Source organism: Budorcas taxicolor, chromosome 6 (assembly GCF_023091745.1).
Source record: "Budorcas taxicolor isolate Tak-1 chromosome 6, Takin1.1, whole genome shotgun sequence".
NCBI classification, from domain to species: domain Eukaryota; kingdom Metazoa; phylum Chordata; class Mammalia; order Artiodactyla; family Bovidae; genus Budorcas; species Budorcas taxicolor.
The window spans coordinates 6,837,893-6,851,704 of NC_068915.1; the positions used below are offsets into that span (position 1 = coordinate 6,837,893).

Here is a 13,812-nt window from a genome sequence, read left to right on the forward strand (position 1 = left end):
ATCAAACACAAGAGACAGATTCGCTAGGCGTCCTTATGGGTTATTTCAAATTAGCTCCCACATTTTGAGGCTGGGGTGGGGGAAGAAAAAAATAAATAAAAGGTTTTATTTTCCCAAATGGGAAACATAAGGAGATCAGATTTTGTTTGTAGGCTCTGATCTCTCTCTGTATGAATGGTAACTATGGTTCTATCTTCATTGTTCTGATGAGAGATAAGATCATTCTTATATCAGAATTTCTTAAGAAATTAAGTAGTGTTCTACATATAAATATGCAGTTGTGTTCAGGGCAATCTGCAGAGCACTGTGATGGTCACTGGAACTGCCCTGTGAAGTCTACCCCTGTAGAGTAATTTGGTACTGGGGAGACCTTCATTCCCCTTTTCATTCTTAAAAGAGGGAAATTTCATTCCCCCCTCAGGCGGGACCATATGACACTTCTAGATGTCTCCTGTCATAGAGGGAGCTAACCTGATTGGTTAAGAGCCTGAAAGCCACGTGCCATCGTTTCCCCAAGGAGTGAGGTCAGTGAATTGTAAAGCTAGTGATAGCCAATCCTTTCTCTTACTGGTTTGAATGGCTACGCTCATGGACAGTGGCTCACTTGTGCTTCAGGGTCTAGGAAGTAAGCAAACTTTCCCCCGGTAGGGTCAGCCGGGCTTCTGCTCTTGTTGCCAGCTTTCTTGTCTGTGAACGGGTGAGTCAGGAGGCCCATCACCAGAGGCGAATTAACTTTAATCTAATAAATCTTAATTTCCTAAAGGAAGTGCTATATTAGCCTAACTTAAAACATGTTAGTTCCCTAAAAGGAAGTACTATTAGCCTCAGGTCAAAGTCACATTTTCCAGGCTACATTTATTGTGACTAAAATTAATAATCTGAAATTAAAGCCTAAAAGGAAGGTAGACTATGCAAGTTAGGCATTTCAGTCCTCTGCTGTCTTCAAACACTGGCATAACATAACCATCAGCAGGATGTGGCTCCCAGTTCTTAAGAGTCATGGATTTGTTTTGCATCTTTCTTTGCTTTGCTTAAAAGGCACACAATAAATATCTGTTGATTGATTAATAATAAGCTATTAAACCAGAGCTGGTGTTTAAATTAATCCTACTTGAGCCAAAACAGCTGGCCTGAGGCACTGAGCAGATCTCACAAATCAAATGTATCTACCTTCCCACCAGAAAACAACATGCTGTATTTTAAGATGAAAGCAGAAGAGGAAGCGGAAAAGGAGCTAACAGGACCTCTCACTGGCACCGGAGGTGATCGGTCTGGAAGCCACTGCAGCTTTCTGCCTCCTCTGAGAGTGCTGTGCTTGTAGCCAGCAAGTCCAGAGAGGCAAAGAGTCATTGAGGAGCAAAACAAATTAAAAGATTCCATGTACTCTGGAATTTATATGGAAGTTCCTCTGAGGAAAGCAGAAATAACTTTTTTGATTGGTTGCTTCATCCATTCGTTTATTGGCAAGGAGATACAGAGCACCTGTAACTCTTCTAGGTAGAACAGGTTTCTTTGCACTTGCAAAAACTTCCAAGATGAAGGGAACCTGTAGAAAGTCCAATGTGGTTCAAACCATGTTCTCCAGGCCAACTTTACCAATAATAAAGCTGATTTTTTTGTTTTCCCTAGCTCCATCTTACTCTGGTCTATCTCTTAATTGATTCAGAAATTTAAAGGGGGTGATTCATTATTGCCCCCTAAAATTTCACAATGTTTATTTTTTCATACAAAAAATTACAGAACTTGCTCTTAGAATATTCCTTAGTTTAGACTGGTTTACATCAATTGGATATTTGGTAAGTGCTGACGGACAGCAGGTAAACGGTACACTTGCCGCCTTATTCCTGCGACTCAGCTAGCTGAAGAACCATGCTGGCTGCAGGGTGGAAGAGACTGCAAGAAGTCGCCCAGATAGAAAGCCACTCTGTGTCCACACTGGAAGACAGAGGTGGCCAAATACAGAGACAGGCCGGGCTTGGCTAAGATGCTCAAGAAGTCTGGGGTTGTTGTTCAGAGGTCATAAATATGGAAAGGTAACCAAGGCCCCCCATTTCACATCTTACACTATGACCTCATCAGCTTAATCCTGGAAATCTTTTGAAGCAAGGGTAACTAAATGCCTACCTTAACGGTAACAAAAGGGAAAGATTTATCAAAGTATTCAACATGGAGCCTGAGTATTCCTTATATGTATTTCTGAGTATTCCTTATATGTATTTCTGAGTATTATATGTATTCCTGGGTATTCCTTATATGGCATTTGAAGATTTAAACAAAACCCCTTCAGTATTCCTTGTGTTTTCAAAACACACTCTTGGTAACCAAATAAACTAACTTGCTAAATAGGTTTATTGACTCCCAGCCAGTTAAATGTCAGAATCATTTACCAAAGTCATTCACCTTGGTTCTGGAATGTTGGAATGCAGCTGTCTGCTTTGGCAGTAATTGGATACAGCAGGGTCAGTTTTCTCCTACATCTCCTCTCAACTTATAACAATAAAATAAGGTTATGTGCACTTAGAAGTATATTTATCTGTTTATTATTTACAAAGACATTTGTGTTTGGTGAGTTAGGAAAGATGCATGCATACATCTTCTCCAAGGGAGGTATCAAGTTATTAAAAGAATAAGAATGAAGTGAAAAAAAATGAGGTTAAAAAAATGAAGATGCAAAATCCATTCTTGTTTGTCTTAGTTTTTAGTGGGGAGTACTGCATGACAGAATTAGTCACTAGTGCCCTGGACCCTGATGGGAAATAATCAAACTCCTGGAACTCCAGGTTGACACAGACAGAAGCACAATCTGTGGAAATGTTTCAATAATACAGTTAGCTCTCACTAAACTGTTGACTACCTCAAGTCAGAAATTCAATTTACTCATCCAAGAGTCTGTACCTGGTACATGGTAGGCATTTGACATATAATTGTTAAGTGAATGAAATCTGCTGATAATTTGCAACTCAGGGGTGATGAGATTTCAGGTAAATGCTTCTGTTAGGTGAGTAATTAATACAATTACAAGCACATCTCCAAGAAACTGCGTGAATGTCAGTGTTATCTTTTGTTTTCATTATTAAACAGAGGCCCTAGAGAATGAACAGAAATGTCACCTAATATTATTAATTAAAAGTAGATGATGGTATAATTGAAACTATAAAAATCGCTCATAGTTTTTCTTATGTTGCTGCTGCTGCTGCTAAGTTGCTTCAGTCGTGTCTGACTCTGTGTGACCCCGTAGATGGCAGCCCACCAGGCTCCTCTCTCCCTGGGATTCTCCAGGCAAGAATCCTGGAGTGGGTTGCCATTTCCTTCTCCAATGCATTACACACCCAATATTAAAATGCAAACAATAGAATATCACCGCAAAGCAATTCTATTACGCTTCACTCACATGGAAAGTTTTCATCGATTAATAAATCACTTTTGTTGCCATTTCTACTAATTTTTTCATGTTTTAAAAGATATCCAATCTGTTTTTTAAAAACACCCTGTAATCCACTTCTAAATAAACAGCTACTTCCATGTATTAGTAATCTTGTAGAAAGAACACCCAGAACTTCATAAAATCTGAGAAGACTTTAGAAAATCCTGACTCACAAGAACATAGTGCTTGTTTGGTTTCAAGCCATTGGCCACTTCATTGTTGGGATTTTCTAAGTTAGGTAGTGTTACACTTGGAATATGCCAGCGAGCATTCATACCAACGACCGTAAGTGAAACGTCCAGGCTTTCCAAATCCAGTGTTCTCCTTAAGGCAGCAGAGGGCAGTAAACGCACTACTAGTGGATCACATAAGCCTTTTAATACAATCTGGAGAGAACTGTTTATTTCCATACAACTGCATTTTCCATTTTAAACATGACACATGTAGGTGGTTTGAAAGACAGCACATTTTTTTTTCTGTCTCAGATTCATTTTCGTAGCCATATAGAATATTTACAAAGTACAATGAGCTATCTACCCAGCAATTCAGGGACTTACAGTTCAATTTAATATAACAGAAAAGTGAAGATAATACTACATTGGGATCTTGATCTCAAATTTACCTCTGTAGCACAGAAGATAGTAAAACTGTGGTAGCCTATCAGAGACAGAGTGCTGTGCCCATATTAGCAATGAGTTTAAGAGGCGCATAGGCCCTTGAGATCAACTAATGAGCCAAGCCCCTCTCCTTAACCGACCTGGAAAGTTAACTGGATTCTCTCAACTGGATAGGGGTTAAACTACAAGCAGAAGAGTAGTCTCCTCATTCCTCTCATTCTTCACTTTTTTATTTTGCCACAAAGGTCTAGGAATACTAACTTGGCAATGCAGTAGTATTCAAATGATCTTGATCTTTGTTTCTGCAAAAGTTTCAAGAGGTGAAAGTGAAAGTGAAGTCGCTCAGTCGTACTCCGACTCTTTGTGACCCTGTGGACTGTAGCCTGCCAGGCTCCTCCATCCACGGGATTTCCCAGGCAAGAACACTGGAGTGGGGTGCCATTGCCTTCTCCAGGGGATCTTCCCGACCCAGGGATCAAACCCAGAGAAGAAAATAAACCCAGTGATATCACATACTTGGTTTTTGTTGTCTTTTTTAAACTTTTTATGTTGTATTGGAGTGTACCCAATTAGCAATCTTGTGATAGCTTCAGATAGATAGCAAAGGGGCTCAGCCATAATATACATGTATCCATTCTCCCCCAAAGTCCCCTCCCACCCACCCTGCCACATAACACTGAGCAGAGTTCCCTGCTAACATCAGATATTTGAAGCTTTAAATTCTTCTCTACCTGTGGCAAATCAATATATATTTCATGACCTTTGGAAGTAGGACCCTGTCGCTTCCTAACCCTAACCCCAGGACCGAAAGAAGACACTGCCCTTTTTTTTTTTTGGCTATGCCAGTTCCAGTACCCTAACCAGAGACTGAACCCGAGCACCCGGCATTGAGGACCCAGAATCTTAGCCACTAGACTGCCAGGGAAGTCCTCACACTGCTCTTTTAACCTCAGCAAACTCATTTAAATCTGGCCCCTTTCCTTCTCTCCAGCACTGGATCTTGGTTAGAAATGTTACGAAACGAGGCCAGAATTGGCTATGGATGCTTTCTTAGCTGTGATCTTCCAAAGTCTAGGCTTCAGTCTGGAAAGTGTGTCATTCACTTTCCCTACTGAGGTAGGAATGTCAGCATCAGGGGACACGGTGGTATGCCCAGTGGTGAAAGAACCTCTGATAGAACAGACGTCTCAGTGAAGCCAGGACACTGCTGTAACTGTCACATTGAAACGTTTCATTTCTGGTCGTTGTTTATCTATCTGGAACGGGAGGGCTGATTGACAATAGTAAGTTCAGGGGCCACCAGTGACTTTCTCCTGACCCCTGCAGCAATTTCTTCCTTCTTTAAAGAACACACATTAAGCCTCGGGCTCAAGAGCTCTTACTTTCATTTTTACTAGTTGCTTTGTTCTTAGCCAGCTTGCTTTGTTCTAAGTCTGCAGTCTTTCAGCAAGGGCCAGGCTGAAATCCCAAGCAAATTCTTCCAAGGCCAAACAAGGAAATGTACAACAGTCTCTGGAAACCAATAACCAAGAACATTAGGTTATCGTATTTGGATGTTAATATATTGGATGTTACATATTTTCCACCAAAATTAGACATTTTATGGATTAGCTGTTTATCCTCATTATGTCACATTCTCTAAGAAAGGTTTAAGGTGTATAGAGAGGTCTACGTTTTAAGTAGACTCTATATTTCTTATAAAGTAGAAGGTTTTTCAAAGTCAAAGGGAATACCACCACAGAGGTTCTGGTGTTATAAACTTTACTTGAAATGCTATATATCTTATGATTTCTTGAGGAGATGGCTAATAACTAACAGAATTAGACAGAGGTGGTGTTAAAAACAAACAAACCTGCCTGCCAATGCAGGAGATGTAAGAGATGGAGGTTCAATCCCTGGGTTGGGAAGATCCCCTGGAGTAGGAAATGGCAACCCACAATAGCCAGGATAGAATGGGAGTTAAAATGGGCTCTAAGTTAGAAACCACTAACTAGTTCAACCACCTAAGCCTCCTTCTCTGCAACATTAAATGGGATTAATAATACCCACCTAAGTTACAGGGTTGGAGAAGGAAATGGCAGCCCACTCCAGTGTTCTTGCCTGGAGAATCCCAGGGACGGCGGAGCCTGGTGGGCTGCCGTCTATGGGGTCACACAGAGTCGGACACGACTGAAGCGACTTAGCAGCAGCAGCAGCAGCAAGTTACAGGGTTATTCTAAGAATTCATTGACTTAATCTCTGTAAACAATATAACACAGTGTCTGAAACCTGTCAAGCACGCTCAGTAAAGCTACCCATTGTTACTGTTATTTTTAAATAACCGGATAAGAAGGAGGAAAAAGATGTACCCATCGCGAGGTACAGATCCTTAAACACTTCCATGTTACTAACTAATCATTTAGAGCCTTGTGAGGAAGGACCCACTCTTCCACTACATCAGTGGACTCAGGTCCTGGGAGAACTTCATCCATTTATAAATTTACAGAATCTGAACAACCCAGAACAAACCAGGTCACCATTGTTCAGATTGCACCCTGCCCAAAGGGAACTGTTTGGGGCAGTCTTTCATTTTCCAAGCCCTGCCCCCCATATTTGGGTTGTATCACCCCAGAAGAAGTGGCAATTTTTTTTTTTTTTTAGTTTTGCATAAATGTTCCATATGACGCAGCAGCAGCTCTGGGGTCCAATCCTAAATCCCACAGCTCTTTCATGACCCGACCTTCCAGTCATACCCTGGCTTCCCTTGTCTAGGGGAGCCTGCAGAGAAGTTCTCCCCTCACCTGGGATCTGCCCGGGTGAGGAGGGAGCTGTGCTCCCGTAACCTAGCCTCTGGTGAGGGAAACCAATCCAGGTCTGTCCTGGCTGTGGACTCCACCCTGAAATGCAAACTGAGGGAGAGAATGCCTTTTCTTCCTGCCTGAAACATATTGCTTGAGTATTGAGGCATGGGAGCGAGAGGGAGAGATGATGGAAAGCAACCACCTTTTCTGTTTCCCTTTTATACCAGCAGCCTGAACGGTTGGCTGGTGGAGAACTTCACGGCCGTTGTCACCGAGTCCCTCTGTCTGAACCACCAGCCTAGGTAGGATCCACCTAGATCAACCCAGCCTGTTCGGTCACGCTTGGCGTTCGCTGGTTTGTAATTCCACCGCTCTCTCTTGATAGCATCCGGCGCATACCGCCAGGAGCGTAAATCCACAGACGACAGGGCCTCGGTGCCTCTGCTTTTCGAAATTTTACTCCCGGACCTAAAATGGTACCTGATACATAGCAGACACCCAGCAAATGTTGTTGACTGGGTGTCTAAGTGGGTCAGTACACGTGCAGGAGGGAGAAACAGCGCAACCACAACTGCCTTCTGTACGGAGAACAGAGAGTGGATTCTCTACCATGAAAAGCCCCTCGCCTGAGCATCAGGGTGGATTTAGGCAGAAACAAAATGGCCCGGATTTGAACTGCCTGCAAGGAACAGAATGACTCTGCACAGCAGACTGCAAGAGCATCCCAGAGCTGCAGTGTTGGGGCAGGAGAGCTCACTGCAAGAGGGGGGCCTGCGCGGGAGAGTGAGCGGGGCGGCGCGGGCGAGGACCGCACGGGTGTGGGCGCTGCGCGGGGTGAAACCGACGGGAGAGCTCCGGTGACCGGGACCGACCGACCCACGACAGGAATGGCCCAGTGCCATTTGAAGTTGACTGCTGCCTTCTCCCATGACCCCAAAACTCTCAGTTCAAGTTTTGAAACATTATCAGTTTCGTTTTCAGGATGGCTTTGTGTGGGAGGAGGAGAGGCAGATAGGGAGAGGGAGAAGAGAAGAGAAGGATTTGCGACCCAAGCTTGGGTTTATGTCAGGACAGAGATAAAGAAACTGCTGCAAGAAGCAGAGAACATCAGACGGCAGGGAGTCAGAGCACAGCCCACTGCAAACGCAACAGGACTCGGGGCAATCTTTGGCCTTCAGATGGACACGACATGGGAATCGTGTGCTTCTAATCTTCACCAGATCTCAAGGGGTCAGAAAGTCCCAGCTAACACCTGGGGCATCATTCTGCCATAAAGCTTAATTTTCTTGTCTGTGACCCATTTGGACTATGAGTCCCCTAAGGGGATTTCCTTATTTGGAAAAGCATATGTACTCTAGCTCAGTGTCTAACAGAGAGTCGCCACTGTCTGTTGAATGAATAAACGAATGGCTTTACCACAGATCTTCTTCATGAAAAACTAACAAAGATTAATGAAAAATCAAATGGGAGAGAGAGAGGAAGGAAGAAGGAAATGGAAATAGAGATGATGGAGAGAGGGAGGAAAGAAGGGTGGGAAGGAGAAAAAGAATAAGAGTGGAACCCTAATACATAAAAACTGAAGGTTTCCTCAGGTGAGTTTTTTTTTTTTTTTCCTTGCCTCCAATTTATCCCTAACAGACTTTCATTGTCACTTGCTCCATATTCAAGGACTTCCCCGGTGGCTCCAACGGTAAAACGTCTGTCGACAATGCTGGAGACCTGGGTTCAAGCCCTGGGTTGGGAAGATTCCCTGGAGAAGGAAATGGCAACCCACTCCAGTACTACTCTTGCCTAGAAAATCCCATGGATGGAGGAGCTTGGTCCACGGGGTTGCAAAGAGTTGGGTTTCCTCAGGTGAGTTTTTCTTTTTTCCTTGCCTCCAATTTATCCCTAACAGACTTTCATTGTCACTTGCTCCATTTTCTAGAATTAGGTTGAGAAGAGCCAAAAAAACCTAGGGGATGGTTTCCATGGGAAGTCCTCCTCCTAAGCACAGGCCATGCACATCCCTAGAGGCTGCAGTCCCCTCTCAGTGAGAGCCACACATCACCTGGCCAGTGGCTGAATAGAAGGAGTCCCATTTCAAGGACGGAAAGTCTCCAGGACAGCTCTGGCCTCTGTGCTACTGTGCATCCACCTGGAGGCAGTACTCAAAGATGAATAACAAGGTTTCCAGACCTTTGTTAAAAGCTTAATACAAGTTGTTAGGTCAGAGGCTCTGGGGATACCCTGCAATAAAGGTTTTATAGATAACAGAATAAATTATAACAACATTTAATAATACTAATCTTTAAAAGTTGGTTAATCCTCATTTCTGTGTGTATTTGATCAATTATTAGAAAGAATAAGTAAAATCTGATGTGTAAAGAAACGTAAAGATGCAAAACTTAAAATAAGTTTTGGGACCAGGTCTAAAGACATGAAAATCCAAATGTCATAAGTTGTCCTTATTATTGTAGATATATTAAGCATTGAAATAGCAATTACTAATAGTATACATCAGTAAGTCAGGCAAAATGATTTCTTAGTCTGTTAACTGGTGTGAATATGCACTTAAATGAATTACCCCATCTTTGAAATTGTAGCTAGGATTAAAGCTTAGTTTTTCCTAGATGAAAATATGCTTACATAGGACAGAAACTACTGTCTGCATACTCACCGCGATCATCTGACAGGATAGATTTCTGCCCAGGATGCCTTGTGGAAAGTATCTGACTTCAGGAATGAGAGTGACTCTCTCATTAAAGGTGGTATAGAAGTGCTTCTTTCTTAGAATCAAATGAAATAACTGAATTCATTCTCAGGCACGTTTAACTCTTATTCTCTACCTGACTTTCAAATATGTCCTTGCTTTAATTTCCCTTTTCATATGACGGGACAAAATACACTATCGCAAGGCAAGTCAATAATATGCGCCTGAGATGAAGTAAGCTCTCGCTCAGTGGCTGTCCCCACAGTTTCTCTTGGTCCTCAGTTTATTTGCCCTCAGATTCTGGACATTACAGACAGTTTGCATTCCCCAAGGCCAGGATCATGGCTAACGGGTGGTAGGGAGAAAAGTGCCTGTCATTCTCCAAAGATACGACCTGCCAACAAAATGTGGATAAGCCCAAGAAACCACTTCCAAACATGGAAACATGACTGGATCAGTTTGAGGCAGATGGAAGATCTTGCCAGTTCTTAATTTTGCCAATCTCCCTAACTGATTTCTCAACCACTCAACACAGGATGAAAGGGGGAAAAAACGACTTCTATTTCCAACACTTTGGCACTATTAGAAATGCAAAGGTTTTCCCATAATAAGTAAAATACATAATAGAAAAATTGAGGATCTGAGGATTATCCTGAAACCTTTTACAATTTATGGAAATTTCATAGCAGAGTTTATTTTTTTCTAAGTAAGAATTGAATATATTCATTACCATCTTGGTAGATATTTTATAGCTAAGTTTATTTTTGCATTGCCAGAAAAATGTTTGCTGTTCACTGATTAATGGAAGGAACATGCACCCCCAACACAAAAGCATAAAATTCCAAAAATGCATTAACAACGCTTTCTTTATATACTTACTGTCTTCTATTACTCCATGACTGGGGCTTCTGAGACTTTTTTCCCTCTTACTTTTCTGATCAGTTTTCTCCGTTTTCTTTGAAGACTCTCCTTTCTCCTCTATTCCTAACCATAGGTTCCCTTTTTGGCATCTCTCTCTGAAAGCAATCCCTCAGTGGGTTTCTCTGCTCTCAGGGATTCATTCATCGATTCTATGTGGATGCTTAAAAATATGCAACCACATTAACAGCTGATTATCAGTCATCTACTATGTGAAAGCCTGATCTGTCTTCAGAACAGTAGATTCAAAAGTAAAATAACATCTTTTCCACAAACAAGGCCCTAGCTTCTCATTCTGTCAGTGGTGTTAAGACTTAAACGAAAATAATATCCTAAGAGCCATATACTAGAAACTGATGAGGGCTTAGAAATAAGCCTGCCTTCCTGGTGATTCACTGCATCACTTTTGGACCAGACATGTTATGGGTTATGTAACTATCCTCTATTGCTTTACATTTGATTTGCTGAGTATCTATTAAGCACTTACTCTGTGCCAGGTGCTGCTCTCGATGCAGGCAGACAGAAGCAAACATGAAAGACCCTGGAGGAGTTTGCAATTTCAGAGGGAAGAAGCGAACACCAAACTCATAAAATACAAAATGAGCCACCAAGAAGAGCAATATCGAAGGTAAAAACAGGCTGGGGCAGCAGAGCACCTGGGGTTAGGATGCTGTGGGCTGCTTTGGATGGGCGGTGCTTCTCTGAGGAAGCAGGATTAGAATTCATACCTGAATAAGGAAGATACAGAAACACAAAGATCTAGGGAAAGTATGTTGCAGCCCAGAGGGAGAGCATATCCAGAGGCTCTGAGATGGGAATAAGCTGAGCATATCTGAGAAACTGACTGAGCAGGTGCGCACACACACACACACAAAGAGAGAAAAGGAAATCAAGCCATAGAAGGCAGGTATCAGCTCATGTGGACTCTGCAGGGCAGGGTTTCTCAACCTTGGCACTGTTGACATTTGAGGCCAGGTAATTCTTTGTTGTATTGTGTACAGTGCAAGATATTTGGCAGCATCCCTGGGCTCTATGCTCTAGACTCCAGTAGGCTCTCCGTAGTCGTAGCAACCCAAACAAATCTCTAGAAATTGCCAAATGTTTTCAGGGTTGTGAGGAGCCTCCAAATAGCCTCCAGTTGAGCACCACTGGTGCTGGCCAAGGTAAGAAATTTGGATATTATTCTAAGTGCAATGGGAAGCTACTGGAACATCTTAGGCAGAGAGTGATAAGAAATGAGTTACACTGTAGGAAGTTTACACTGGCTTTCGTGGAAAAAGAAGAGAGTAGAGGCAGGGAGGAAATTAGAAGGTTACAACAGAAACATAGGTCAGAGACAATGGATGGTAGCCAAGAGGATTCATCTAGGAATTAGGTAGATGGGGTTCAGAGGAAAAGAATCAAGCATGATGCTTAAGTTCTTTGCTGGAGCCACAGAGTAGTTGGGCCTAAGCTCTAAGCCTGAGATGACAGTGACATTTATTGATAGGGAAGACAAGGACACAGATTTGTGGATGCAGAAGACAGAAATCAAGAATTCTGTTGGCCATACTCAGTTTGAGATGTCTATTGGATATCCAAGTGCAGACGTGAAACAACAGTTAGATGCATGAGCGCGGCCCCGGAGGACCGTCAGGATTGGGGTTAGAAATGTATAGATGGAATGCGAAGATGAGAAATAGACGGGATTCCTTAGCTTACTCACTTCCTTTGGATGCTGTAACAAACTGAGTACACACTTGTAGCTTAATACAACAAAAATGCATTCTCTCGATCTGAGGCCAGAAGTGCAAAGGCAAGGTGTCTGCAGGACGGCACTTCTGGAGCGTGCAGGGGAGAGTACATGCCTCACTGTCTCTCTTTTCCGGTGCTGCCAGCAGTCCTTGACTGCAGCCTCTGGCCACAGCTCTCCAAGCTCTATCTCTTTGGTCCTATCACTTCCTCTTCTGTCTGTAAAATCTCCCATATGTTTCTCTCTCTTTTTTTTATTCTTTAAAATCCAATCATTTAGGCCATGCTGTACAGCGTGCAGGATCTTAGGTCCCCAACCAAGGATCGAACCTGTGGCACTCTGCATTGGGAGTACAGTCTTAACCAGTGGACCACCACGGAAGTCCCTCCCTTATGTTTCTCTTATAAGGACATTTGTCATTTGTCATGATTAGGGCCCTCCTGAAGAATCCAGGATGATCTCATCTCAAATTCCTTAATTCAATTCTATCTGCAAAGACCCCTTTTCCAAAATAAGGTAACACTCACAGGTTCTGGGAATTAGGACACTGACATCTCTCTTTGGGGCCACTATTCAACCCACAATAACTGGTGTAGACAAAGAAGACAAAAGGCTTGTTCCAAAGACAGTGACACTCTAAGGACAGGGCCTTGCAGACTCCAAGCAGGTAGAGGAGGAGGAGCTAGGAAAGAAGGGCCAGATAGTACAGAGGCCACGGACGACTAGAAAGAGAGAGCCTAGGGCTCATGTTTCCTGTGTATCGCCCACACGTCTTTGTCCCAGGATAACTTTAAAAAAATAGTTGAATTGAGATGAATGTTTATAGTGATCTTCTTAAAAAGCACATTGTCAGTGCCAGTAAACTTCCTTGAGGTTGTTGGAAAAACTCAGGGGTAATCACCCACACATTTATTGTTTTAGGTAAGCACATGGAAAAAAGAGAAAGAAAGGAAAAAATCTGTTTTATTTTGTGCCAAGTTTTTACTATAAAAGTAACCATCACTCTTCTTTTAATTCTTAATTCCCAAGGCACAAAAGACTAACATTTGAAACCTATTTAGCAAATTCTTTGGAACTTGTAGCAAACTTACAAAGTTAGATTTAGGATTCAAACCTCCATGATGGTCAGTGAAGTGAAAGAAATGGAAAGCAATGATTCAAAGAAATTGCTTTCCTCTGATGCCCTGATATGGAAATGGGAAATACACCTTCACTCCTGGGGAAAATATACGTATTATCTTTTCATAGAAATAATAGATTTGGTATTACCAATAACTTTATAGTCAATACTTTTCAGCTTTATAGCCCTTCGAATAGAAATATATCATGCAGGATCAAAATGTCATCTGTTTTACAACGTAAAAATTGTTATTTAGAGGAGCACATTCTAAATCAAAATAAAACTGAATGTATGACTTCAGAATGCAGGAACACAAGTCTCTTTTTTTTAAACCCCAGGTGTGACTCTTACTGGCTGGCAGGGTGCTCTAAGCCTTACCCCTCTAAAGCTCTTGGGAGAGCAATTAGAGGGAAAACTTCAACTTTTCTTAGAGTCATCTCGCTTCTAAAAGGGAAACAATGACTGAAGCAGTCTGTTTCCTGAGACGGGTGATGACTGCAAGAGGAGGCTTGAAGAATTTTCTATAATT

At 42.3% G+C, this 13,812-nt stretch overlaps 1 protein-coding gene across 1 annotated transcript in view; it reads right to left on the reverse strand.

Moving 5' to 3' along the window:
- SYNPO2 (synaptopodin 2) overlaps window positions 1–13,812 on the reverse strand; it is a 198,535-nt gene that overhangs the window by 98,198 nt on the left and 86,525 nt on the right. The window lies entirely within an intron of this gene.